The sequence below is a fragment of the Phalangium opilio genome, unplaced genomic scaffold, assembly GCF_054372755.1.
Source record: "Phalangium opilio isolate 3A_F unplaced genomic scaffold, DU_Popi_V2 ptg000011l_1, whole genome shotgun sequence".
NCBI lineage: Eukaryota > Metazoa > Arthropoda > Arachnida > Opiliones > Phalangiidae > Phalangium > Phalangium opilio.
The window spans coordinates 7,531,356-7,553,614 of record NW_028324147.1 but is presented as its reverse complement, the minus strand read 5'-3'; the positions used below and the strand labels follow the sequence as shown (position 1 = coordinate 7,553,614).

At 35.0% G+C, this 22,259-nt stretch overlaps 1 long non-coding RNA gene across 1 annotated transcript in view; it reads right to left on the bottom strand.

The window, feature by feature from the left end:
- Positions 1-3,842: 3,842 nt before the first annotated feature.
- Positions 3,843-22,259, bottom strand: part of LOC149710181 (uncharacterized) — a 91,004-nt gene continuing 72,587 nt past the window's right edge. The window contains exon 4 of the long non-coding RNA XR_016376916.1: positions 3,843-4,004. This is a non-coding gene — a long non-coding RNA (uncharacterized LOC149710181). The remainder of the gene's footprint in view (positions 4,005-22,259) is intronic.

Here is a 22,259-nt window from a genome sequence, read left to right as displayed (position 1 = left end):
GTGTTTTGCTATTCTGAAATATACTTAAATTGTTATAAATGAAAGCAGATGAAAGCTAATAACCACAAATGAAGCTATTGGACTCTTTGAAAGATTATTATCATAATTAATTTTTTCCTTCCATATTTAGAAAAAGACCGTTCTTCTAAGGTATAATATTATGTTACCTTAACTTTTCCTCTAAAGGAAAATATGAATAAATTTTGTATGAGATTTAATATAATGAATATTTTAACTGAAAATATTGAGAAACGTGCCTATGCGTTAGACCCTAGCCGTCTTCGAAAATGACGACAGAAATATATAATATGTGAAATTACCGTAATTTTTAAATAAATTACCGATTCAAATTTTATGTCGGTAATTAATTATTTCATGTTTATAGTCTATAAAACCACGTTGATTTGTGATCACTTTATACCTAGTTTAGGTACTTTAAAAAGTAAAGCGAACTAATGGGAAATTGAGGAAACACTGGGCTCCGAAGAAAAATGGCTAATTTTATAGTCTCTGCCAGTCGAGTACTCTCAGTTTTACTCAAAAAGGTTTTGGAACATGAGCGGCAAAATTTGGAAACCGTTTTGTAATTTATCGGTAAATTACCATTGCGGTACTTGGTAAATCACTGGCAATTTACCGACGGTAAGTTACCAGCTCACATCTCTATCCTGAAGGCTATAAAATTCTTTTGGACGATTAGTACCACCTGATGGATTCTTCCAATAGGGTTTTAAAGCTCTCTGTATATCATTCTTGCTGACAGGCCTAACACATACAAAAGATTAATTTACTGCTTTTATCTCCAATTCCTTCATTGTGGTTCCAATTTAAATATACATTTTAATAATTTTATATTATCTTTCTAATTTAAAAATTAACTAGTGCACAGATTTTCTTTAAATATCAAGTTATCACTGAAAGTACCTAGAAATCCCCAACCCATCTCAATTCATGAACAGTTCACAATAAACCGACTTAACCTGAGGCTTAATATAAACTATTTAAACATATGCAGTCGTAATAAGGCTGCGAATTAACAAACAAGCTACGATATTCTCGAGTTTACCACTTCAATTTTTATAAAGTATAACCTGACCCTAAACTTGGCGATCGAATTTCCTGACTTCCTAAAAACGAGGATATATCTAAAAAGTAACTTCCTAACAACGGTTGCAGCTAGTTCTCACCATAAAAAAATTATAATAATAAAGATTATAGATCGAGGAGTTATAGTGGGAATTTTGTTAACATATCTCCTCTCTCTCGCTCTCTCTAGGCGCGTAGTCTGGGTTATACCGCGTAGGCCTAGAGTATTTTGTAATTGGGCTTTGCGCCCAAAGAGTGAAAAGCGCGCGTGATTCACGAAACGCGGGAAATTTCATTTTTTATTCCGGAATATTTTTTTTCTATTATTCGGGGCTGGAAGGGTGAAGTTATATTACGTAAAGGGGGATGTTGTGAGGGGAGGGGAGGGATGCAGCCCTCTGGATGGATAGATCGATTCCCCTGCCCCGCGTTGAACAAAGAATGTCCTTGAATTTGGCTTTCCCCGAGCGCATAAATATTATCTGATGTCACCCTTTTTCGCCCAATTCCGACCAATATGTATAGATATATTTTTTTTCATCACTTTTACTCCTAGACTAGCTTTATTGCAATAGAGGGGCTAATCACTGTTGAGTCTTACCGTTCACAGATTTTACGTATTGTGGGACTATGCGAAGATTAATCGGAACACTATTAAGAGGGGTACAAGTCGGGATAACGGTAAAACAATGATGCAGAGTACAAGTCGGGATAACGGTAAAACAATGATGCAGAGTACAAGTCGAGATGACGGTAAAATAATGATGCAGAGTACAAGTCGAGATGACGGTAAAATAATGATGCAGAGTACAAGTCGAGATGACGGTAAAATAATGATGCAGTGTACAAGTCGAGATGACGGTAAAATACTGATGCAGAGTACAAGTCGAGATGACGGTAAAATAATGATGCAGAGTACAAGTCGAGATGACGGTAAAATAATGATGCAGAGTACAAGTCGAGATGACGGTAAAGTAATGATGCTGAGTACAAGTCGAGATGACGGTAAAGTAATGATGCAGAGTACAAGTCGAGATGACGGTAAAATAATGATGCAGAGTACAAGTCGAGATGACGGTAAAATAATGATGCAGAGTACAAGTCGAGATGACGGTAAAATAATGATGCATAGTACAAGTCGAGATGACGGTAAAATAATGATGCAGAGTACAAGTCGAGATTGCGCTATAATAATGCAGAGTACAAGTCGAGATTGCGCTATAATAATGCGGAGTACAAGTCGAGATTGCGCTATAATAATGCAGAGTACGTCGAGATTGCGTTATAATAATGCAGAGTACGTCGAGATTGCGCTATAATAATGCAGAGTACGTCGAGATTGCGCTATAATAATGGAGAGTACGTCGAGATTACGCTATAATAATGCAGAGTACGTCGAGATTGCGCTATAATAATGCAGAGTACGTCGAGACTACGCTAAAATAATGCAGAGTACGTCGAGATTACGCTAAAATAATGCAGAGTACGTCGAGATTACGCTAAAATAATGCAGAGTACGTCGAGATTACGCTAAAATAATGCAGAGTACGTCGAGATTACGCTAAAATAATGCAGAGTACGTCGAGATTACGCTAAAATAATGCAGAGTACGTCGAGATTACGCTAAAATAATGCAGAGTACGTCGAGATTACGCTAAAACAATGCAGAGTACGTCGAGATTACGCTAAAACAATGCAGAGTACGTCGAGATTACGCTAAAATAATGCAGAGTACGTGCAAAATACGACAATATTATGCAGAATCCGTTGATATTACGGCGAAGAAATGAGGAGTACGTGCAAAATATGCCAAGATTATGCAAAATGGGTCAAAATTACGCCAAAATAATACGGAATACGTGCAATATACGCCAAAATTATTAGAATGCGTCGAGAATACGCTAAAATAATGCAGAGTGCGTCGAGAATACGCTAAAATAATGCAGAGTGCGTCGAGAATACGCTAAAATAATGCAGAGTGCGTCGAGAATACGCTAAAATAATGCAGAGTGCGTCGAGAATACGCTAAAATAATGCAGAGTGCGTCGAGAATACGCTAAAATAATGCAGAGTACGTCGAGAATGCGCTAAAATAATGCAGAGTACGTCGAGAATACGCTAAAATAATGCAGAGTACGTCGAGAATACGCTAAAATAATGCAGAGTACGTCGGGAATACGCTAAAATAATGCAGAGTACGTCGAGAATACGCTAAAATAATGCAGAGTACGTCGAGGATAAGCTAAAATAATGCAGAGTACGTCGAGGATACGCTAAAATAATGCAGAGTACGTCGAGGATACGCTAAAATAATGCAGAGTACGTCGAGAATACGCTAAAATAATGCAGAGTACGTCGAGAATACGCTAAAATAATGCAGAGTACGTCGAGGATACGCTAAAATAATGCAGAGTACGTCGAGAATACGCTAAAATAATGCAGAGTACGTCGAGAATACGCTAAAATAATGCAGAGTACGTCGAGAATACGCTAAAATAATGCCGAAAAATACGTCAAGGTTAGGAAGAATAAGCCGAATGTTAAGATTCTATGCTTGCAGAACGCGTTAGATTACACCAAGACCAAGGGGATCAATTCGAGGTGCGTCTGCACCGATTACGCAGAGTGATCAGACCCTCGATTTTCAGGGCACCCAAAAAACTGTATTACACTATACGGACTTCAGAGACTGAGACTCTGAGAGAAAGGGGTTTTATAAACAAGCTGAATTGGTGCGGGATATATAACGGAATTCTCCAAGAACCCAGCACGTCCATTGAGACGTTAAAAACATTGCAAACCACGATTCAACGCGTCTAGAGCGTAAATAAAATTTAAAATAAATACCTCAAAACGACGCAACAGCCAAGCTGAGTGTGTCCGGTTTATTACGATTGTACGCACCCCAATTTCGATCTCTGAAATGAAATAGAATTATTGAGGAATTAGATAAATGAATTATTATTTCTATTTTTAATTAGCGAGTTAATGAGGGGTTTCAATACACATTGGGTTCGTACAAAGTTTGGAAAACCTATTTCCCTGAGTTTTCCAGGTTTTTTTCCCTGAGTTTTCCTGATTTTTATTTTTCCCCATAGGTGGAGCAGGGTGACCACTCAAAATTGTAAATTCCTTTAAAAGAAATATAGTAAATTTATCCTGGAAATATAGGAAAATATAGGAGGAAATTGGTGTAAAATATAGGAAAATATAGGAGGAAATTACTGAAAAATATAAGATAAATGGGGTGCATTTCTTTTAGAAAAATGATATTCATATATTAAAAAGTAGGAACCATATTTTTATTGCAAACAGAACATATCACCTCACATATATGAGCGATAAATTATCACATACTGTTACTATCACAACTATTTATTTTTGGTTTTTTTAGGAGCTGGTTCAACACCTTTAGGGCTGGTTAAATTTAGGAGCATATGGTGTTTATTGTTTTCAATTTTGAGTAGCTGCCTATTAAAACGCCGATAGTCTCGTCGTATGCATTAGAATTTTCCAATTATAGGAGAATATAGGAATTATCATAAAATTATAGGAGAAAATAGGAAGGACTTAAAAATATAGGAAAAAATAGGAAATATAGAAAGAGTGGTCACCCTGGTGAAGTAATAACAACGGGAGTGGTTTTAAAATAGTTGAAGCAAACTTTAATATTCAACTCTCACAAATTTCCCTAATTTCCCTGAATAGGCTGAATTTAACCAAAATTTCTAAGTTTTTTTTTTGTCAACTTCTTTTTCCCTGAGTTTTCAAGGTTTTCCTTGTTTTCTAGTTTTGTATGAACCCTGATGCAATGTCTATAACCTCATAGACAAAATTACTTTACAAATTATAGTTAAAATATTTGTACAATTTGATTTCAAACTAATATATTTCTTGATAAATCCATATAAATAATTACAACAACGACAACAGAACTAAACAATCTTCCGAATCTGTCCCTGACAATATTTGGGATGGGTATAAAATGAAGACCGGGTGAAGGGGTACTACGGGGAAATATTGTTAATGAGGATGCCCCAACCCCCCAACCCTTTCCCGGGTTTGGCGGGCTTTTCCAGCAACGATAGCGCGTAATTTATACACGACGCCGAAAAACGACAAGTCCCGCCATCCGAGTCGAAGATTAGCGATCCCCCGTTATAGTCATCCAGTTACTCCTTTTACTACCAAATATACTTCGCCATCTTGACATCGAACGGGATGGGAATTACCCATAAAAATATGCTACGCAACATCGTACTATACCACCAGTCATCGCAGTTAAAATTATCCCAAAAAATCGAAATCCAGAGAAAATGACAAATAGTCAAATCTATAAAATCGAGTCTCGCGCACATTGTTAATTGGTGTATGTTGCTAAAGCTCGTGAAAAACACACTGTCCACACCTTTAACATAATATCTTACGTCAAAAATAAATTAATTTTAAAATGACAAAAAGAAATTACATTTCTATGCTAGTACGATAACATCTAAATTTAAAGGACCCTTTTTGTAAATTAGACGTTTTCTTAAAATAATGACCAATATCAATATTAAAGCATTTCTCTATTTATTTATTAATGGCTATCTCTGATTGGTTATTCTTTGTGACGCCATACCCGGAAATGGAGAAAGAACACTTTTGTTCAAATAGGGATTGTACCTTCTCATACATTACCAAGATACTTTTACATATTGTGTATATATGTGAAATTACAGTAATTTTTAAAAACAGTAAATTGCCGATTAAAATTTTGGGGAAAAACTAAATTACCATTCTAAAGTCCCAATTTAGGTAATAAATTTTTTAACGTGTACATAGTCTACTAGCCGTTACCCGCGACGTCGCTCGCGTGTAATAAGAACTTCCATCTAAAATGATATAAAGAATGTGTAGATTTTACTGATGACTAATATTTTTGTAGCACCCTAGGAGCGAAGGCACTCGGCACAGTCCGTCAGCCCGTCGGGATATTTTTTATTACTTTTCACGCGGACATTATTCCATAAAGAAGGGTTTTTAAGTTTTTGGCCGCCATTTAAAAAGATGGCAACAAATCGAACCCAAAATACCATTCAGCCCGTCTATAGGTTAAAGGAAACCATTGTACTAAATATTTGTGAAATCGGTTGAAACGCGCGGACTTTATTGCTTAGAGAATATTTTCTTACATTTCTGGGCGCCATTTTAAAAGATGGCGAAAAATCGAACCCGAAAGACCATTCAGCCCGTCTTAAGGTTAAAGCAAACCAGTGTACTAAATATTTGTGAAATCGGTTGAAACGCGTGTACTTAATTGCATAGAGAATATTTTTAACATTTCTGGGCGCCATTTTTTAAGATGGCGGCGGATTGGAAAAATCTTTCTTAGTACGCGCCTACTACTTATAAGTAACGTTCCTGCAAATTTTCAGCCTTCTAGGGCAAGCGGTTTGGGCTGGGCGTTGATTATCAGTCAGTCTGTCAGTCAGTCAGTCAGGACTTTATATAGATATAGATTAAACCACGTTGAATTGTGAGAAATTCATGCCTAGTTTAGCTGCTAAATTAATGGGAAATTGGGGTAAACTGGGCTTCGAAGAAAAATTGGCAAATTTACGCTTAGTTTTACTGAAAAAAAATGAAAAATTGACTCTGAGCCCCAAAATTTGGAAACTATTTGGCAATTTACAGCGATAATTTATCGTTAAATTACCATTGTAAAATTACGGTATGGCATAAACCGGTAATTTACAACGGTATTTAGTAAATTACCAGTAAGTTGCGGACGGTAAATTACCGACACATCTCTAATATTGCATATATATTTATATTTAGTATAACTATAAATAGCAATTATCAGTATCTCAATATTTGCTAGTTGTGTATTAAAACGCACTAAAAACCTTGAAATTACTTAAAGTTCTATGGAATTCAATTCAAGTTCTTTTCGTAGCAATACCGAGCAAACACAATGACAGTATTTTAGTAAAACTATAGGACATAGTCGAGTTAGATTCTAACAACGTGACGTAACCATTGAAATTGAGAGAGATTGTCTCGAATCACCCCCAAAATGAACGGGGTATAAAACCAATCTCAATTCCAAAATACTACGTAGAAAAATAACCCTAGTTATAATCCTGCACCTTTGCTAGACGAGCCCATGACACTACTACCTTCGAACTACACTATGTCCCCCCTACTCTAGAGTACTCTAGGGTACTCCGAGTAATACCATGAGTGGAATAAAAGGGGTAGCAAAAGGACGTCAAGCGCAGTCAGCTCTGGAAATCACAAATTATGTATATTTTCGAGCATGTATAACTTGTACTAAATGAATAGTAATATTCCCTAGCTTTAAGGCGTTGATAACACTGTTAGGTGACATTGGTCAAGTATAAGCTTACTACTGTTGTGTAAAAGTGTGGCGGGGTTTTTTATACAATATGTAAGTCAGAAAGGAGGGGGGCATAGAAAAGGGGAAATATCTTTATATAAAAAAAAATTATAAAAAAAATGTGAGAGATTTTAATCTGGACTTGGCGCTGGTCATCCATCTACGTCAAACGAATCTCTCTCTCTCTCTCTCCCGCACAGCTCTTACTCTATCTAAGCCTACATCATGCTTTTAGAACTTATACAGGTTCTTTTTCGGAATCTTCTCATTTCAAGTCCATACTTTCAATGTTTTAAGGAAAAAAATGACGAATAAAAATAAATTAAAAATGGTTTTACCATTATTTTTTTTCATTTCTAAGTAATTTAGATTTTTTCCGAGAAATTTTTAAATACTTTCTTAGATAATTAAGTGAAAACTGAAAGAAGTCAAATGACTACGTGGTTAAAGCATAAAATTAGCGAATTTTATTTTAAATGGTGATAGTAAATTTAATTGCTGATTAAAAATTTTCGGGAAATTAAACTATCGGTTCATATTCAGGAAAAACTAACTAGTCGTATTGTAATTTAAGTACAGTAACAATTGAACTCCATACGAAAGGTTCTGAATGTTCCAAAGCACTAAAATGATTGGTAATTTATCATGTCATATTACGGAATTAAATGAATCGGTACCTGACAGCGGTAGTTGATAAATTGCTGGAAATTTACGTAAGGTAATTTACCGACTCACAATGTTTTCATCAATTACATTATGTTAGGATGAAGAATATCAATGTAACCTAGGTAAGTGAATGGCGCGAGTTTTTTCCCCTCAAACTCTAACTGCTCTGAAGAATGATTTAAATTTAATACATCAATTGTGTCAATTGGTAAAAAACAATCCACATGACAGTTATTAATTTAGAAAAATAAACAAAAGCATTAGTTTTCAATATTAAGAGTAAGACATAGTGTTATCGCTTTTTAGTGAGTACGTTTTCAGATAAACTAAAATAAACTGCAACGCCTTTAATAAGAATACTAAGCCAGAAAAATTAAGTGAAAGACAGAAGAGAACAAATGTTGAAAACCCAGTACGTGATTTTTCTTAAAATCTTCAACTCTCATTTCGTACGCGACCTTACAACAATTAAATTGCGGATTCAACAAAACGGTTAAATTCAAAATCTACCTTATATTTAATTGTGACGAGTCTTGGTGAAAACGTTTGGGGAACAAAGAAATTACGATTAAAAGTAAAAAAACATTAAAACCCAACCAACCGCGTTAGTGTGATAAATTGAAGTGTTTTCGCTTCTGGCATCAAGCAAGCTGATCCTACAATGACAGTGGCTTTTCGGGTGTTGATTCAACAACTTACAAAATGGGTTTTCGTTGAAAAGGAGATTGGAATCAAAACGGGAAGGAACTCGAGGAGTCCTTTTGGGCCAAAAACGCTCTTCCTACACTTCCAGAAACACGGAGAGAGAGAGTCCGCAATCGTTTTATTAAGTACTAGCAAGAAGTGATATCTAGTTTATTAGGGAGAAGGTATAAGATGCCTAAGTATTCGCGCGCCATAGTCCCAGTCCCCCTTTCAAAATACAAGAGGGGAAGTAAAAGATAGCCCGGCGGCTATTTCGCCTCTCCTCAGTCGGAAAATAAGACTGTAATTTTCGTGATTCGCGCCGCGCTGACGTGAGTTTCCAAGAACCAATGAGATGCTGGTTGTAATTTAAAGGCGGGGATTAACTCCGGACCTACTATACGTTTGGACTGGAGATAAAGAGCTGGAAATGTGGCGCAAATTTATACCTTCTCCCTAGATATCACTTCTTGGTACTAGGAGGAATTGAAACACGGCGTCACCTTCCGGGACGAAGATTTCAAACACTCGAGCACGAACTGAGAATCCCTCCACTGCTCCCAACTCAACTCGGCTCGTTTTGAGAAGAGTTGGCACTTTTTTCCAGCGTTATTTTACAATGGTTTAGCTCGCTTTTCGAGTAGCTACCTCGACCACTTGATTTTTCTCCAAGCCCGTTATACAAAACTCTTAACTTTCGTTTTCACCTCGAAATCAAAACGAACGTGCACTTTTTAAACCTGAAAATATACAGGGCTTTTGATTCTGAAAGGTTTATCAGAAATTATGGGGGTTGTTCTTTAGGCGAATTGGAGTCGAAAATGTAACATCTATGACATTTTGCCCAAAGGGACACCGTTTTCAAGTTAGTTATGTTTAATTAAATTAGAATGTTGTCTTACAGTTTATTAATTTAACTAAGGGGTCGTCCGTAAAATCAGGGATAGATAGACTTTTTTAAGACGGAATAAACAATGTTTGGCCTTTACTGCAGTCCGACTCATAGACGAGTATATAGTCCCTTCCTTCAACACGTAACCAAAAAATTAAATTATCTTACTGGCTCACAAAAACTACGTATTGGTGACGTTGCTGACAAGGAGGGCCAAAAATACGTAATTCCTGTTTACCTCTGTCGCCATGACTACGACCCCTCTTGCGTTGTACCATAGCCCACTCGATCACGCGCGTCACGACGCAAGCTGCTCGCACTATAGCTATAGAGCGCGGATCGAGTGGGCTATGGTTGTACAGATAAGCGCCTTCACAGGGGTTCAAAATGGAGCCGTCTAAATGCGAGGGTCCGGTAATTATTCGGGAATTGTTTTCAATAGCAATTAAGAAGGTAGTTAGTGAATTTGGTGCCGGTGTTTTGGATTTGGAGTACATCTGTAAGGGTGAAAATTCTTTCTTAAGCCAATCATTTCTACTATCCTCATGATTTTGTAAACGAATTTGATGAAGTTAACCAAGGCTTAGTGAATGGTCAGGAGTTTTGTGAGCTTAGTGTTTGGTTAAAACCTGTTCGTGCTGTAATATCTATGAAGACTTTTACTCAATTCTAACTCCCTTTTAATTTTCTTGGGTCTTCCCCGTTTTTTTTCAGTTGCAAGCCCTATGTCTTGTGTAACTTCCATTTTTAAACAATGTTATTTCAAAAATTACAATCCGAGCCCATTCCAACTTGGCAGACGAAGGGGCAGACGACGTTTATTTGACCCGGATATCCATACAACGCCATAACAAAAATAAGACCCGCCTCTTCTTTCATACCCCTCCGTCACGGGTAAGGGGGTCGTGGACTTGGACGCGCACCCGAATAACCCTGTTACTCATTCCGTCTTAAAAAAGTCTATCTATCCCTGGTAAAATACTAAAATCTTAACTTGAAACGGTGTCACTTAGAGCAAAATGTCATAGATGTTAAATTTTCGACTCGAAATATCCCATAGAGCATCTTCCTTAATTTCTGACAGACCTTCTAGAAACACCCTGTATACGAGATCCATCCAAGAATAGCGTTTCAAACATTGGGATAAAAGTAAGATGAAATTATTACATGTTTGATGCGGCTAACTCTAATTCAACAGAACTCTTCTTATTATTTAGTAAATTGGTTCCCTATACCCTAAAGACGAGCTTTGTGGGTTTTGGGTTACGATTTGCCGCCATCTTAAAATATGGCGGCCAAAATCGTAAGCTAAACCTTCTTAATGGAATAACGTTGATTGAACGTTTCAAGCGATTTCACTAATATTTAGTGTACTGGTTAACTATAGCCTATAGACGATCATAAAATTATGGCTTTTGGGTTTCCATTTTCCGCCATCTTTAAAAAACTAATAAAAATGTTCTGACGGGCAATGCGTAATGCCTTGCTACTAATTCATCTATAAAAAATATAGTTATATATTTGTTTAAAATTATCACGAACAAAACAGATTTCCAATGAAACAGCAAAGAGTTTTGCGTAACATTATTCTACCCAATAACGCATAAAAATTAAAACACTTTAAGTAGTATTAAATCTTCATGATTTCATTTGACACTAAAAAGGGCCAAAAATCTGAAGCACGCTATTTAGGTAAAGTACCTCCAAAAAGACATATGGTTCTGACTCTATTAGTTAACAGCAGCATAAACTGACAGGGGTCAATTGCCAGACATTCAATTAACTATTCACGGAAAGGAATACGTGCTACCGAGCCAAAGATAATCGTTGTCCATTTGTTGGGCGCAATTAACTTGATTAATTTAATTATTTATGGTGACAACTTTTTTATCCCACATAAAGCGAACGACGCCAGCGGAATACAAATATATATAGATATAGATAAAGCCCTAAATTGGCTTCGACCTACACTTAATTCATTTATGCCGTATCTCCTCCAGTGGAGTGTTCAGAAAAATAGGTAAAACAGTATTTCTACTGAACTCGTCTTTAATAATCCTAATTGCACCTTAATTCATAAATAATAAAAGGAACGTCTCGTTATATCTTTAAATTTAATGGGATATTGATAGGTTATTGGTAAAAGATTAGGTATATTTCTGTACTAATGATATTTGGGTTTGATAGAAATTTAGTGAAATTATTGAACGTGGTTCATATACAGGGTGTTTCTGATAAGTCTGGCATAAATTAAGGGGGGATGTTCTTTGAGCGATTTTGAGTCGAAAATGTAACTTACATGACATTTTGCCGTCCGGGTCACTGCTTTGAAGTTATAAATGGAGTATTTTATGGATGACCCTTTAAATTTAATTAAGAAACTTAAAGATAATGGTCTTTAATTTAATTAAGGGGTCATCCCTAAAATACTTAAATCATAATTCGAAAACAGTGGTCCGGACGGCAAAATGGAGATAAAAGTTACATTTTCGACTCAAAATCGCAGAAAATAACATTCCCCTTAATTTATGCCAGACTTATCAGAACACCCTGTATATTTCGCAGTGTTCTTCGCAAGATATTCCGCGTTCTTAAGAAAGATAATAATAGCTCGCTGTGTGTATTAAAATTATACAGAGAAATAGATGCAGTTGGGACTGTTACCGCCATCTAGAGACAAATCGTGGAACGATTATAAAGGTCCATTTTCAAACACGAACTACCAACAACTTTTTAAATATAAAAGATCTGTAAGTTTCTTATTTAAAATCACAATTCTTATAAATTTTTAGTGATATGCCGATACCGATAATGGCGTTTAGTTTCACCAGAAGTTACAAAAGCATAGACACAGGAATACATATAGCTAATAGGAATAACAGTGTAACCATTTTCTCAACAAATCTAGACGGATTTTGTGTTAAGATCTTGACTAACAATAAACGTAAGACGAATTTTACCTCGCGAATAATTTTTCTCGCCACCTGTTGCACCTTGCGCCCACCTTGGACCTAGCGTTGCTACCAACCAATGAAATCACAGATAGAAAGACGTCAAAATTGTGAGGCGAACGCAAGCCCGGCCCACAAAAACCGCATAGAAGTTAACATGGAATATAATGGGGGCACAACGATTCCTATAGTAGCTGTATACATTCCTGATAGAAAGCCTTCAAAAACTAAAAACAAATTGATTTTAAACGGGACTTAACTTCATTAAAATCGGTTAACGTTAAGAAAAAAAAATTAAGAATGGATTTTTTCACACCTAAAAATAATTCAATTTCATAATCATAAAATGAATTTGATAAAATTTAAGAAACGACATATTAAATGAACCATTTTACTCTGAAATGATCTCGATTTCTCTTATTTGAACGACGCTTTTTACGATGTCTAAATGATTCTAAAGATTTATTCTCACATTTTCAAACTATACAATCTCCATTCCATCAATTCTCGGCAGCGGCGGCAGAGATGGCTTGCACGATTTCTAAAACTAATAACGACCAACCCGTATAATTAAATGAAGAAAAAGGATAGAAGATAATGTGGGAAAATTCAATTAAAACAATAGAAATAGAAATGGAGAAAAAACGTTCCGACTTTTTAGACTTAAGTATCAAAAGTTAAAAGCGTGACCGCAGACTGATTCTCATTTCTTTTTTTCTTATTTAATTCCAACTTTCTCAAGATGATGGAAAAAAATATATGGGGGTTGATGTTACAATTATGGTGCAAAAAAAAAGAGTAGAATTGTTAAAAGTGGCAACGCTTCGAAGCGAACGCCCTTTATGGTAACCAGGGGTCGGTTGGCGTTGAAAAAAAAAAATATCAATGTTGAATGTGACTGGAATTTCATAATAAAAGTAAGTAAAAAAACTTTTTGGGTTATGTATTCTGTGGAAGAAGTAAAAATATGAGAGAATTTTGAGAGAAAAGTTTAATACAGACAAGATCCGCTTTCGGATTCAAATTATACAGGGTGTTTCAAAAAGGGTGGTAGGACCACCGAGGTTCAGTGAATTTGAGTCAGAATATTCTATGACATTTTGCAATAAGGGTCGCCGTTTCAAGTTATGAATTATGATATGAGTGATTTCCAATGACCTCTTAAAGCTATTGTGAATAGGAAAATTGAGTGATTTTTTATCGATTCTTCTATTAATAATTATAAGACCTATCTGCATCGTGAAACATCCGGGAAATACAGTCTCCGAATGATTTTAAAATTCAATTTAGTTTCAGATCCCATAGGTAATTTGAAAATTGCACCTCCGACCAATCGCGTAACGCTCTGCCTTCTTGTGTAACAAAATTCCCACGGCATGTTCAATTACGAATGAAATTTATAGAGAGATATTTGATTAAAATTGCGGGCGATGTGACAATCATGGCGCGATATACATATCACGGGAATTTTGTTAACAAGAAGGCAGGGCGTTACGCGATTGGTCGGAGGTACTAATTTCAAAATAGTCCTGGAATCTAAAAATGATTTGAATTTTAAAATCATTCGGAGGTACTTTCTGGATGTTTCACTATGCAGATAATTTTTATAATTAGTTAAATCATCGATTAAAAAAAACACTTTATTTTCATAATCCCATTAATTAAATTACAATTGTCAGTCAGTTTCTACTTAATTTTTAAACGATGAACCAGAGGGCAAAAGGTCATAGGAGATTTCGCACATGGAATTCACTGTACTTTCGGGTAATAACATTTTAAATTAAAACTCTGTAATTTTGGTCCTATGTTCTAATTAGCTTAAATCAGTTCTTGATAAACGTCATAGCTGTTTTCGTTCCTTATCGATAAGATTAGCGACTCGAAAATATTGGAAAAGTGAGCATTCAAACGACAGAAGAAAAACTTAATATTGTTCCAAAGTGGTAAGAAGTATATAAAGCTATCATGGATGATTTAAAAAGTCAAGACAAACAGAGTGAAAATATTTTTTCCATCACATAAAAATTCCTTATGGGGTTTTCGTTTTTTCTTAATTTTAAATGCAAAATAAAAAAATTAATTTAAAGATAAAAACTCGAATAAGAGAAGAAAAAAACCAAATATATAAATTATCCTTTTTTCATTTAATTTAGTTTTTTTCTCTCTCTTGATTTTCTTAATTACCTTCCCATCCCCAAATTTTAATTACCTAACAAGAAGGGAAAAAGGTCAAATTTACCTTCGCTTCAATCATTTAATTTTTTTTTTTCATTTTGGGGAATGTAATGAAAATTTGAATACATATTTGATCGTTTTCTGAGTCAGAGATGCTATTTTTTCGTACATTTAACTGAAATACCTCATTTCTCCATTAAGAAGAAAATTTAGAAAAAACGTTTCAGGTCTTAACGATATTTGAATTATTTTTTCATATAAATTTGTGTCTTTTTTCCTTTTGGTCCGAGGCTAATTTGCATTCAGAAGTCATTATTAAATGAAGTTAAATTAAAACATATTTTTTTAAAAAAAAAAATAACCGGTGAAATTATTTGATTCCTTTATAGATGGATAATTATAACATGGGCCGCGTTCCAAAGGCTAGATAGGCCCAAAGGCCGTTTATACCAACATCTGCCTAAATTTAATTGAACATTTAGGATAAAATTTGAGGTCTAACTTACTAGTCGTGACTCGATTATGGATCGATTCAGGCGTTTATTCAATATTTTAAATATCTTTCGAATCGTGGGAAACTTCGCCCAAATTCACATTTTCAAGTTTTTTGGACCCAAAAAAAAAAATTTAAGAAAAAATTACGCCGAGAGCCTTACTGCAAGAAGCGTGCCATCATGAAGTTTATTATCGGGTGTTGGCTTAAGCTTCTCTATTAACCCCAGTACATGGAGGAAAAACAGGAGTGGAAAAGGGGGTGCTCTATCTTTTCCCATCCCACAGTCTTTCCACCCAAAAGTGGGAGAGTATCCTCGTAAACATTCGAGGGCGCTACAATACATTTCAAACCCAACGCATTCTCCCGCTGTTGGAGGTTTGGTATCAAAACACTGGTAGATACGTCCAGGATGATGGGTGGAGGATGCGAAATCTGAGATAAATAGGGGCGCTAACTACGGGACGGCTCAGGTTGGGTGGGACGACAAAAATGGGGGTGGAATAGTTGGACGCATTGGTTATTGGTCAAGAAGGGCTACAGACGAACCAATTACAATTGAGTCCGACTATTCTTCCCCCATTTTTGGTGTCCCACCCAACCCAAGCTGTTCCACAGTTAGCGAGCCTATTTGTCTCAGATTTCGCAATATCATTGGATACACGAGTCTGCCTTTCGTAATTTCCTCTATTGCCAGTCCTTGTTTTACGCAACTTTTTGCTACTAATAAGAAATATTGACAACTCAGAATGATTCGGTCCTTACGTAAACACTACCGCGCAACGTCGGGTAGCTTAGCTAGTCTTGTATGTTTAAGAGAACATGGTATTTTGTGGATACACAACAACGGGACGAGCAAGGATCTTAGGGAAGATAAGGATTTTAGTACATCAAATTCATTCTAAACTTGACAGCACTTTTTAAACCCTTGGTGTGGTGCTAAGAATAAGTATTTTTCTGGTGAATAAAAGTCACTTGAAGTTTCAAAGAACGGTTTCCAAACAAAATATTAACTGGTCTGGCTGTCACTTCCAACAATGGGGACATAGTTTCAAAGAACGGTTTCCAAACAAATATTAACTGGTCTGGCTGTCACTTCCACCAATGGGGACATAGTTTCAAAGAACGGTTTCCAAACAAAATATTTACTGGTCTGACCTTTTCCAAACTAGAGTAGGGTCTCACTTACACCAATGGGGACATAGATGCATTGAGCAATAATAAGTAAACGCATATCTTTGTGTATAAAATGATCGAGTAGATTTTATAATTAAGATTAACATTAAATACTTGAAATATCAAAAAATTTTAGCAATCATTAAAGGTATGATAGAATTAAATTCGAGGACAGACGAGTAACTGGGTGGGAAAATCATCTCTGAAAAGACGATGCGTGCCAGACATTACCAGGAGAGGGGGGGGGGAGGAATATGGGGAGCTCCAACCTTAAGGATAAAATGGATAAAAACGAGGTTTAATTTGAGTTTTAACAAATTTCACTCTAAATGTAACAGTTAGTCATTTTCTTCACGTTTTGCTAGCACTTTCTTGGACGGGAGTGTAATTACCGTACATGGATGGAGTCAGTCTGTAGTCTCGCGTCTAAGTTTTGGTTCGCGAGCGAGCGAGCGTGGACTGACGGAGTTTCTACAATTCCGTTCACGTCCGATTCGGTTTTTGGGGGGATTTAATTCGTACATGCGAAATGCTCGAAACTTCTTTTTTTCCTCTTTCTCATTGCGTTTATGTCAGAAGAAGAAATTCATTCCCCATTTTTCATTTTTTTCCCCGAAATTCGCATATTATATTTTTCTTAAAGTAGATACGTAAGGTAATTTCATTTTAGAGTTTAAAAGGAGCAGGTGTTGACCGTCCGGACATTTTTCAGCCCGCCATTTTAAAAGATGGTGGAAAATTGAGGTCCCTAAAGGTCATAAAGTTCGTCTCTAGGATACAGCGCAATGAACTTTTCTCCATGAAGAAGGTTTTCACTTTTCAGCCCGCCATTTTAAAAGATGGGGGAAATTGACTACCCTAAAGGTCATAAAGTTCGTCTCTAGGATACAGCGCAATGAACTTTTCTCCATGAAGAAGGTTTTCACTTTTCAGCCTGCCATTTTAAAAGATGGTGGAAATTGAGTACCCTAAAGGTAATAAAGTTCGTCTGTAGGATATAGGGAACCAGTATACTAAATTTTAGTGAAATAGGTTGAAACGTGAAATAAACGTTATTCCATAAAGGTTTTTTTTACATTTCTGGCGGCCATTTTTCGAGACGGCGGAAAATCGAAACCGAAAAGCCATAAAAATCGTCTATGTGATATAAAGTACCACCGTATTAAATATTAGTGAATTCGGTTGAAATGCGCGGACCCTATTTCATAAGGAAGGGATTTTACAATTCTGGTCGCCATTTTAAAATGGAGGCGGACTGAAAAAAAATCCTCCTGACTGCGTGCTTACTACTTGAGAAGTTGAGAGTAACATCAATGCAAAATGTATTTTCTTGATTTTTCTTTTTTAATCCAAAGAGCTTATAAAATAATGAATACATCAATTGGAACCGTGTTTCTATTAAAATACTAAAGAAGATACGAGCAATTAAGTTTCCGTAAAGGACACTACTCGTTGGGCTTTCACGTGAAGGTAGTAGCCCTATAAGAGGCCTAGTACCACCTGACGTAATAGTCCAATAGGGGTACTCCCAGTACAGTAGTACTTCGCCTAACGCGTAGTGTCCGTCCATTATGCGCCTTAACGGAAACTTAATCGCTCGTATCTTCTTTAATATTATAGATAGAAACATGGTTCCAATTGATAAATTCATTATTTTATACTCTCTTTCAATTAAAAAAGAAAACATTCTAGCCCAGGGTATCTCTTTGAAGAAGATCCTTCATTTCTCATTACAGTTCTACTTTGAGGTGCTTTTTTTAGTGGAAAAGATAAAACTATGAGTCTGCTGTCTATTTAGCCCTGGGCCATTGAATTTACTTTTTATTCTTTGGGCTATCGTGCGCCGCTTAGAGCACCGAGAGGTGGGGAGGGAAATGGGACTGTACAATTTCTAGTATTTCGAAACATTACGAAAAAATGATGACGAATTAGGCTTGGGCCCAAAAGAACGTGGCCATATATTTTTATCTCTTCAGTCTAAATCGTGAGAATTTTTCGAGTTTAATTTCAGTAAATGTTAAATATATCAATAATAAGGCTACTTACTTTCACTTTTTTTAGTCGACCGTGGTTTACTACGGATATAAAAAAAAATCCTATTGGATTTTAGTAAAATATATGAGAGTAGAAATTACTCTTAATTAAATGAAAAATTCGAGGTTAAAATATTTTGGGCTTAGGTCATTCATTACCGCTGAAAATGCTACAATCGATTCATTAATAATTCTCAAAATTGCATGGTAATTAAGTGTTAGCTTTTAATTAACAAACCCTGGTACTGAGGCTAGTAGAGTATATCCCTGTTAACAAGTCTTGTAATTGTAGGAAGGCAACCATGCTTGCTAAACAGGGATGTAATCTTCCAGGAGTAATGTCTGCGCCCATTGTTTATTAATTAAATTATCTAATAGTTAATTACCCATGCAGATTTGACAATTGTTAGTCATAGATTCTAGAATTTTCAGCAGTAATAAATAATCTAAGCCCAAGAAAATTAAGGTAAGAGTCTATCATTGTTAGACAAGGAAGGCTGTAAGTAGATCCCTTGTAGAAAGGCAGCGGTAATATCTGCGCCCAAGGCTTGTTTAATTAAAATCTAACAGTTAATTACTCATGCAATTTGAGAATTATTAGCAATAATTAATGATCTAAGCCCAAGAAAATTACCCCTGCAAATTTGATTAAATTATATATTATCGATTCTAGAATTTTCAGAAGTAATGAATGATTTATTCCGAAGAAAGTTTTGCCCCAAATCTTCCAAGAAAAATTCTTCAAGAAAACTACCATAGTTTTCGACTTGGATATTACCAAGAAGTGATATCTAGTTTACTAGGGAGAAGGTTTAAGATGCCTAAGTATTCGCGCGCCATAGTCCCAGTACCCCTTTCAAAATACAAGGGGGGACGTAAAAGGATTCCGAGCTATTTTCGCCTCTCCTCAGTCGGAAAATACGTAATTTTCGTCATTCGCGTCGCACTGACGTGAGTTTTCAAGAACCAATGAGATGCTGGTTGTAATTTAGAGGCGGGGATTAACTCCGGACCTAAGTTTGGACTGGAGATAAAGCTGGAAATATGGCGAATTTATACCTTCTCTAGATATCACTTCTTGATATTACCAATCTTTTCAAATCAAAACCCTACATATTAGAGAGTTTAAGCATCCCCTAAACGCGTACGTGTAGCTACCTTCCACAGTGCATTAGACCAATGCATTGTCAAAGGTGGCTACACGTACGCGTATAGGGGATGCTTAAACTCTCTATTGTAATTAGATGTCGAATTTATAAGTTACTCGAATCTCAAAACCGTGGTGCATTTATAATAAATTTTACTATATTATAAAATTTATGTTGGGTCAATCGATCTAATTTAAATAATTTTGAAATAACATTATAAACTGGCAAACATTACTCGAGGCTTTTCTTTGGTGCGATATTAGTAAATATTGCTAAACCACGTTTAGTCCTTCATCTGCTTAGCCTTGGGCTTTGTAAAAATGATATGCTAATTTCATTTTGGGTGAATATTAAGAAATGAACTCGAAAATCAACCGATCTAATGGCGCAAATTTATACGAAATGACGATAAAAATCGTGCTGCGGCCGTTTCACAAACTAGAATATCCAAGAAAAAATTCCGATATTAAAACAAAAAAATAAAATGCTTAAAATTGCTCGATCGGTGAATATCTAAAGAATTATTTTGGCCGCATGGAAAAGAAGGGGCACCCATTTCAACAAAATACCAAGTAAGCTTTTCCCACTTATGCCTGCACAGTGTGGAAAAGGTCAGTGCAGCGAAACTGCCGACGGAAAAAACGGGTATAAGAAATTTCAGACACACAAAACTGAATTAAAAATTACAAATTGGCTAAACACACATTTGATTACATTTTCCAGGGAGACCAACCAAAAATTTAAATTACTTATAGGGAAAATATAATTTATTTCCGGAATTATAGGATTTTATAGGAGAAAAAAACGTGTTTTTTCAGGGAATTATAGGATTTTATAGGAGAGAAAAACGTGTTTTTTCAGGGAATTATAGGATTTTATAGGAGAAAAAAACGTGTTTTTTTTCAGGGAATTATAGGATTTTATAGGAGAAAAAAACGTGTTTTTTCAGGGAATTATAGGATTTTATAGGAGAAAAAAACGTGTTTTTTCAGGGAATTATAGGATTTTATAGGAGAAAAAAACGTGTTTTTTCAGGGAATTATAGGATTTTATAGGAGAAAAAATCGTGTTTTTTCAGGGAATTATAGGATTTTATAGGAGAAAAAAACGTGTTTTTACAGGGAATTATAGGATTTTATAGGAGAAAAAAACGTGTTTTTTCAGGGAATTATAGGTTTTTATAGGAGAAAAAAACGTGTTTTTTCAGGGAATTATAGGACTTTATAGGAGAAAAAACGTGTTTTTATAGGAAAATAGGACTAAAAATACTTATAATACTATTTTGGCTTAAACTATGTATAAAAATCTCAAAAAAATAAATAAATAACAAATTGGATGTAACTTTGAAAAGAGAAACTTAACAAAAACATAATATATAAAATATGATCGGTGTCTAGTCAAATATGATCTCGATAAAAGAGCTAAATTTTGATAAATTTGATTCTAAACTATACGAAAACTTCGACTAAGTGAAAAATATAGGGTATAATAGGAACTTTCATGAAACTATAGTATAATATAGGAAAAATTAAAAATAAGGGATTTTATAGGAATTATAGGACCGCTGGGCTCCCTGCATGATTTGTGTGACTCAAAAGGTACGCCTTATGGGTTGATCTGTTCCACACTGTATATGAAATAAATAAATCGGCAGTGCCCGGATAATCACGGTATGTAGTTCACCAATATACATTTTCAGCAGAAAAAAGTTAGTGGTCCCGATTTTAGGGGAGACTTTTGTTTTTAAATTGCCATTTCGGACCAATTGATAGGAATGACAAATAGCCCTGAGATTATTTCCCTGGGCCAAACTCGTGGAGCACGCTTCTGCCAGTTTAGTTAGCACCCCCTTCTCATTACTGACCAAGAATAAAATCTTCTAGAACTGGATTCAAATCATGGTTTTACGGTTTGCTTCCTGATGGAGAATTTATCGTGAACATTAAATTTAGTTACGACGACGTAATGTGAATAGACTCGGGTGATGCTCCGAATGGTGTATTTTTACTAATATATGAAAAATGTGATGGAATTTGCAATATAGAGGGAAAGATGGGAAGACATTTAATACAATTAAATTTTATGCAAATTATAGGAAAAATTAAATTTAATGCAAATTATACTAAAAATTAAATTTAATGCAAATTATACTAAAAATTAAATTTAATGAAAATTATACTAAAAATTAAATTTAATGAAAATTATACTAAAAATTAAATTTAATGAAAATTATACTAAAAATTAAATTTAATGAAAATTATACTAAAAATTAAATTTAATGAAAATTATACTAAAAATTAAATTTAATGCAAATTATACTAAAAATTAAATTTAATGAAAATTATACTAAAAATTAAATTTAATGAAAATTATACTAAAAATTAAATTTAATGCAAATTATACTAAAAATTAAATTTAATGCAAATTATACTAAAAATTAAATTTAATGCAAATTATATTAAGAAGAAATTTAATGCAAATTATATTAAGAAGAAATTTAATGCAAATTAAATTAAGAAGAAATTTAATGCAAAATATAGGGAAAAATTAGAAAGAAATGTAATGAAAAATAC